The sequence below is a fragment of the Orycteropus afer genome, unplaced genomic scaffold (assembly GCF_000298275.1).
Source record: "Orycteropus afer afer isolate SDZICR_OR568_19922 unplaced genomic scaffold, OryAfe1.0 scaffold00024, whole genome shotgun sequence".
In the NCBI taxonomy this organism is placed as follows: domain Eukaryota; kingdom Metazoa; phylum Chordata; class Mammalia; order Tubulidentata; family Orycteropodidae; genus Orycteropus; species Orycteropus afer.
Genome location: NW_006921611.1, coordinates 17,718,447 through 17,725,760, shown reverse-complemented (window position 1 = coordinate 17,725,760; position 7,314 = coordinate 17,718,447).

Below are 7,314 nucleotides of genomic sequence, written 5' to 3'. Positions count from 1 at the left end.
GGGCTGACTTGACGGCACATAACAACAACAACAACAATGCCGAGGATATCAATCTTTATGCGTTCCATTTCCTTGGTAATATAAACTATGTTACAGTGAATAAAGGTCCTCTGGGGGCACACTGCTAAGACATTTGACTGCTAACTAGAAGGTTGGTGGTTCAAACACTCCAGATGCTCCACAGGAGGCAGATGAAGCAATCTACTTGTATAAAGATTTACAGACTTGGAAACCCAATGGGAGTCACTATGAGTTGGAGCTAACTCAATGGCAGTGGGATAGTGAACAAAGATAAATTCTTTGAAATGATTAAGTAAAAAACATTTAACATTTTAATACCTTAACGTTAACTTGCTCTTCAAAGAAACTCCCCCAATTTACATTCCTACCTACAGCTTATGACATTAGTGAGTTTAGATCTCCTTGCCATTACTGTGTATTTCTGAACTTTTTAATCTCTACTAGTCTGGCAAGTGAAAATTTGTCTCTTGTGGTATTATTTAGCATTTTATATAATATTAATAATAATAATAATTATCCCTTATATAGAATTTTCTATGTGCCAGAGATTATTCTAAGAGCTGTGTATATATTAAATCCTTTAATATAAAAGTTATATTGAGATAATTTGCATACCATATAAGCCACCTATTTAAAGAGTCCAACCATCAACGATTTTAGACCATTAGCATCTCTCTAAAGGAAACTCTTTATCTTTTAACTGTCAATTCTCATTTCCTTCCCACCATCCTCCCTCCCCAGCCCCAGGCAGCCATGAATCTACTTTCTATTTCTATAGATTTGCCTATTCTGGACATTTCATGTGAATGAAATCATACAATATATGTTTTTAGGACTGAATTGTTTGATTCACTATGTTTACAAGGTTACAACATCTATCTGTACTTCTTTCCTTTTTATTGCTGTATAATACTCCATTGCACGGCAATAGTGTGTTTTGTTTATCCATTCATCATTTGATGCTGTTTAGGTTGTTCCCACTTTTTGCCCAATGTGAATAGAGGCCACTATGAACATCCGTGGACAACTTTCTATGGAGATACAGGTTTCCAGTTCTCTTGGGCAGTTCCTAGGTGTGTTATAGATGGGTCACGTAGTTACTCTAAGGAGTTCTGAGGAGCAATGGTTAAGCTATTGGCTGCTAATCAGAAGGTTGGTGGTTCAAACCCACCCAGTGGCTCCACTAGAAAAAGACTTGGTGATAGGCTTCTTCCATAAAGATTCCAAAAACCAAATCACACTAACTGTCATCAACTCAATTCTGACTCATAGAGACCCCCACTGGGTTTCCAAGGCTGTAAATCTTTATGGAAGCAGACTGCTTCATCTTTCTTCCATGGAGTGGCTGGTGATTTCAAACCACTGACATTTTTGTTCACGGCCAAATGCCTTAACCACTACAACACCAGAGCTAATGGAATCCATAAAGATTATAGCCTAGAAAATTTTAGGGGGAAGTTCTGTCATGTGAGTGGAAATTGACTCAATGGCACCTAACAACAACAACAGTAACTGTGTTAAACTATAGGATAGGTACATGTTGACAAATGTCTCTTTCTCCATGGAGTTTCAGGTTTACCTTTGAAAGTTTGTTACCTCCTCCTGGTGTTGTAAAGTAGTATTTGTTCTTTGATGATGGTACTTACAATATTGTATTGTTTAAACCAAAACCAAACCAAACTCACTGCCGTCGAGTCGGATCCAACTCATAGCAATCCCTCCTTGGGTTTCCGAGGCAATATCTCTACGGAAGTAGATTGTCCAATCTTCCTTCCAAGGAGTGTCTAGGTGGGTGTGAACTGCCAGCCTTCTGGTTAGTATTGTTTACTGTATGTCTACTGAATGAGATTGTGACCTCTCCAAAGGTGTGGTTGAAATCTCATTCAATGTTTCTGTACCCTTAGCATCAAATCCAGAACTGAGGGCCAGTGTAGGTACTCAAAGATTTATGTGAACAAATGATTGAATGACAGAAGGAAAAAAAAGAAGGAAAGAATTTTAAAGGGAAATTCAGTCTATAGTGGTAAGATATTTATATTTATTTTAATGGTAAATGCAAGAAGTCAGAACCAAAATCAAGAGGATACAAATCTGAGCTTGCATTGATATAAACATTTGAAATTATATGCTTGTGCTTTTGACTTGTATTATATGACTTAGGTGTATTATAGCAACTGCTATAATTTCGTGTGACTTTTTTCAATTTTAATTTGTATTTTATTGTAAAACTAATTTTTTTATTTTTATAAGCTGTCTACAAATTTTTTGTCACCACTAGTAAAGTTAAAACTCACTGTCGTTAAGTCAGATCCGATTCATAGCAACTCCTCCTTGGGTTTACAAGGCGGTATCTCTACAGAAGTAGATTGCCCACTCTTCCTTCCGAGGAGTGGCTAGTAAAGTTAGAGTACTGTTTTATTGAAAGCTTTTTGATATGTTATCCAGAACCAATTTCAATAACTTTCATTCATGATATTGAAACATCTTATTAAAAACAGTCTAATAATAATGCAATGAACAATTTTAAAGGCAACAATATCATAGTCAGAAGTATAAATTAAGATTTTACAGCAAATGTATTTGTATGTTCTGTAAAACTGTCCATATGCAGTTTAAACCTAGAAGGAGGCTAGGCTGCAACTAAGCACCTTGAAAGAGTGAGTTGTTGGGCTGGCAGGCTGGGAACCATGGTCACAGGGGCATCAAGCTCAATTGGCACAACATGGCATACAAATATATTGTTCTACATCTTACTTTGGTGAGTTGTTGCTGTTGTTGTTATGTGCCGTTGATTTGGACCTGACTCATAGCGACCCCTCCTTGGGTTCCGAGGCAGTATCACTGTGGAAGTAGATTGCCTCATCTTCCTTCCGAGGAGTGGCTGGTGGGTTTGAACCACCAGCCTTCCGGTTAGCAGTCACATGCCTTAGGCAATACACTTGGTGAGTAGGGACTGGAATCTTAGAAGTTTGCAAGTGGCCATCTATTGGTCTCTCCTAGTCAGGAACAAAGAAGAGTCAAGAAAATCAAACACGCATGGAAGCGGTTAGCCCAAAGTAATGGACCATAAGAGCCTCAGACCCTGAGACCAGAACTAGATGGTACCTGGCTACCAAAACCAACCATTTGGAAATGCATCAAAATAGGAAATCCTACACAGAGTGGGAGAAAATTATGGAACAAAATTCAAAACCATAAAAAAATAGGCTAACTATTTTGATAGCGTCTGCTGAAACCTCTGAGACTATGGCCCCTAGTTATCCTTAAGGCCTGGAATTGAACCCACTCCTGTAGCTTACCTCTCAGCTAAACAATAGACATGAGCTGAACACCTCCACCAGGGAGATGCATTCCTTAGAACAATCTATAATGGAAGATCAGAAGACAGCATTTGCACAGGAAGAAATGTAGAGAGGCAGGAATGCATAGGCAAGAAGGACATAGGGAAAGGATAACTACAGTGAGGAAGTGGAAGAGAGCTGTTACACTGCAAGGAATGTAACCAGTGTCACAAAATAATGTGTATGAACTGTTGAATGTAAAACAAATCTGCTTTGAAAATTTCATCTAAATCACAATCAAAAGTTTAAAAAAAAGAGAAGAATTTGCCTGGATCTGGATTTGGATCTAAAGCCCTGGAAGCACATTAGTTAAGAGCTCAGCTGCTAATCCAAAGGTCAGTGGTTCAAATCCAGCAGCTGCTCCACAGGAGAAAGATGTGTCTGATTCCATAAAGATTTTCAATCTTGGAAACCGTATGAGACAGTTCTACTCTATCCTATAAGGTTGCGATGAATTGGAGTTGACCTGATGGCAAAAGTTTCAGTTTGGAGCCTTTATTCTCAAAGATAGGAAAATCAGCATAGAATTGATCCACAGAGGTACATCTAAAAACTTATCTCTGATTCCTCATCTTAATCACCGTATCTTCTTTCAGTGCAAGGGATTTGACTAACATTTGTCCACACTCTGCACAGCCATTCCAAGTGTACCACACACTCTCTACCCTAGATGCATTCTTTGGATCAGTTTGTGGTACAGAAAGTCAACCCCATTGACTTACTACCTAATAACAATGTAAGAGGGGCAGGAGTCTGCCAGGACCTTGAACCTAATTTATTAAGGCCTCTCTCTAAAGGCTTTGCACTCAATTTGTTGCTACTTTGGCCAGGAGTAAATAAGCAGTCTCCTAAATCCAGTCCTGCATTTATGAGGAAGGCTCATTCAGTTCCAAGGAAAGCAAATCTCATTAGAAGAACTTGATCGAGAAGACTGACTACAGGTCCCAAGTCAAAGAACATATGAGTTGTTAAGTTATAAGGTACCTGTTGAGTTGGTTCTGACTCAGAGTGACCTTACGTATAACAGAATGAAACACTGCCTGGTCCTGCACCATCCTCATAATCATTGCTATGCTTGAGCCCATTGTTGCAGACACTGTGTCATTCCATTTCATTGAGGGTCTTTCCTTTTTCACTAACCCTCTACTTTATCAGGCATGATATTCTTTTCCAGAGACTGGTGCCTCCTAACAACATGACCAAAGTACTAGAGGTGAAGCCTTACCATCCTTGCTTCCAAGGAGCATTATGGCCATACTTCATCCAAGACAGATTTGTTTGTTCTTCCGGAAGTCCATGATATATTCAGTCTTCCTATCAACACCATGATTCAAATGCCTAAGTTCTTTTTCAGTCTTCCTTATTCATTGTCCATCTTTCACAGGCATATGAGACAATTGAAAATACCATGACTTGGGTCAGGTGCACCTTAGTCTTCAAAGTGACATCTTGCTCTTTAACACTTTTGCAGCACTTTTGCCCAAAGCAATATTGATTTCCTGACTGCTGCTTCCATGGGTATTGATTGTGGATCCAAGTAAAAGGAAATCTTTAACAACTTCACTCTTTCCTCCATTTATCATGATGTTGCATATTGGTCCAGTTGTGAGTATTTTTGTTTTCTTCATGTTGAAGTGTAATCCATACTAAAGACTGTATTCTTCATCATCTTCATCAATACATGCTTCAAGTCTTCTTCCCTTTCAGCAAGCAAAGTTGTATGATCTGTGTATTGCAGGTTATAATGAGTCTTCCTCCAATCCTAATGCTGCATTCTTCATGTAGTCCAGATTCTCAAATTATTTGCTCAGCATGCAGATTGAATAAGTATAAAAGGATATAAGGTTGATGCACACCTTTCCTGAGTTAAAACCATGCATTATCTCTTGTTCTGTTTGAACGTCAGCCTCTTAGTCTATGTACAAGTCCCTTATGAGCACAATTAAGTGTTCTGGAATCCCCATTCTTCACAATGTTATCCATAATTTGTTATGATCTGTGCAGTCAAATGCCTTTGCATGGTCATTAAAACACAGGTAACCATCTTTCTGGTGTTATTTGCTTTCAGCCAAGATCCATCCAACATCATCAATGTTATCCCTTGTTCCATGTCCTTTTCTGAATCCAGCCTGAATTTCTGGTAGTTCTCTGTCTACCATTTTAGAATTATTTTTAGCAAAATATTATTTGCATATGATATTAATGGTATTGTTCAATAATTACCACATTCTGTTGGATTACCTTTCTTTGGGATGGCATGAATGTGGATCTCTTCCAATAAGTTGGCCACAAGGTTGTATGCCAGTGTAGTTGGGCCACAGGTTTGAGTGGCTGGGCAGCTGGATGTGTTTATTCTTCATGTTGAGATTGTAATCACCCCCATGGTGGAATCTGCCATGAACATCTATGTAGCTGCCTTTGGGGTGTGGCCAGCTTCCAATATATAAGGAGACATTTTGAGAAAAATCACTAGCTTTTGGCACATCTAGATCCTGCATTTGGCCAAGTCTTCATCTCAGTGGCCTGCCATATTGCCTGCCAATCTTGGGATTGTTCCTGAACTTGAACTAGTGGCCTGCTGTGTTGTCTGCTAATCTTGGAATTGTGCTGTTTTACTTGTCAATCTTGTGTTCATCAGCCTCAGCAGCCAGCAGTTGCTGGAGTCAGAAAAAGCCTCCAACTCTAGTGGGCCTAGAACTGGAAGTGGAGCTGAAAAGCCCAAGGTCAAGGGGCCTTTACCCAGTCCCTAGAGCTGACACTTTGAACTTGGACTTCTAGCCTTCTAAACTGTAAAAGAATAAATCCCTGTCTGTTAAAGCCATTAGTTTGTGGTATTTCTGTTAGCAGCTCTAGAGAACCAAGAGAGTACTAGTCTTCCATATTTCTTGACATAGATGAGTAAGTGTTTCCAGTGTTGCATCCATTTGTTGAAACATGTCAATGGGTATTTCTTCAATCCCTGGAGCCTAGACTTTTACTAATGCTTTCAGTACAGTTGAATGAAGACTTCCTCCTTTAATACCATCAGGTCTTGATCATGTGCTACCTCCTAAAATGGTTAGAATGTCAACCAAATCTTTTTGATACAGTGATTCCTTCCATTTTCTTTTGATGCTTTCTATGTAAGTTCAATATTTTTGTCCAAAGAATCCTTCAATATTACAACACAAGGCTTGAATTGTAATTCAGTTCTTTCAGCAGGAGTAATGCTGTGTGTGTTCTTCTCTTTTGGTTTTCTTACTCCAGTTCTTTGTACATTTCATCATAATAATTTACTTGGTCCTCTCAAGATGGTCTTTGAAATCTTCTCTTCAGGTCTTTTACTTCATCATTTCTTCCATTCACCTTAGCTATTCTACATTCAATAGCAACTTCCAGAGTCTCCTTTGATACCCACTTTGGTCTTTTATTTCTTTCTAATCTTTTTAGTGATTTTTTGCTTTCTTCATGTATAATGCCCTTGATGTCATCTCACAACTCCTGCGGTCATCATTCATTGGTGTTCAATGTATCAAATCTATTCTTCAGATGGTCTCTAAATTCACGTGGGATACAATCAAGGTCATATATTAGCTCTCATAGACTTATTTTAATTTTCTTGAGCTTCAATTTAAACTTGCATATGAACATTTGATGGTCTGTTCCACACTCAGCTCCTGGCCTCATTCTGATGATGGTATTGAGCTTCTCCATTACCTCTTTCCACAGATGTAGTCAATTTGATTCCCGTGTATTCCATATAGTTAGGTCCACATGTGTAGTTGCCACTGATGTGGTTGAAATGACAATGAATAAGTCATTGGTCTTGCAAAATTCTATCATGTGATCTCCAGCATCATGTCTATCACTAAGGGCATATTTTCCTACTACTGATGCTTCTTCTTTGTTTCCAACTTTCACATTCCAATCAACAGTCATTACCAAGAAATCCTGATTGCATGTTTGATCAACT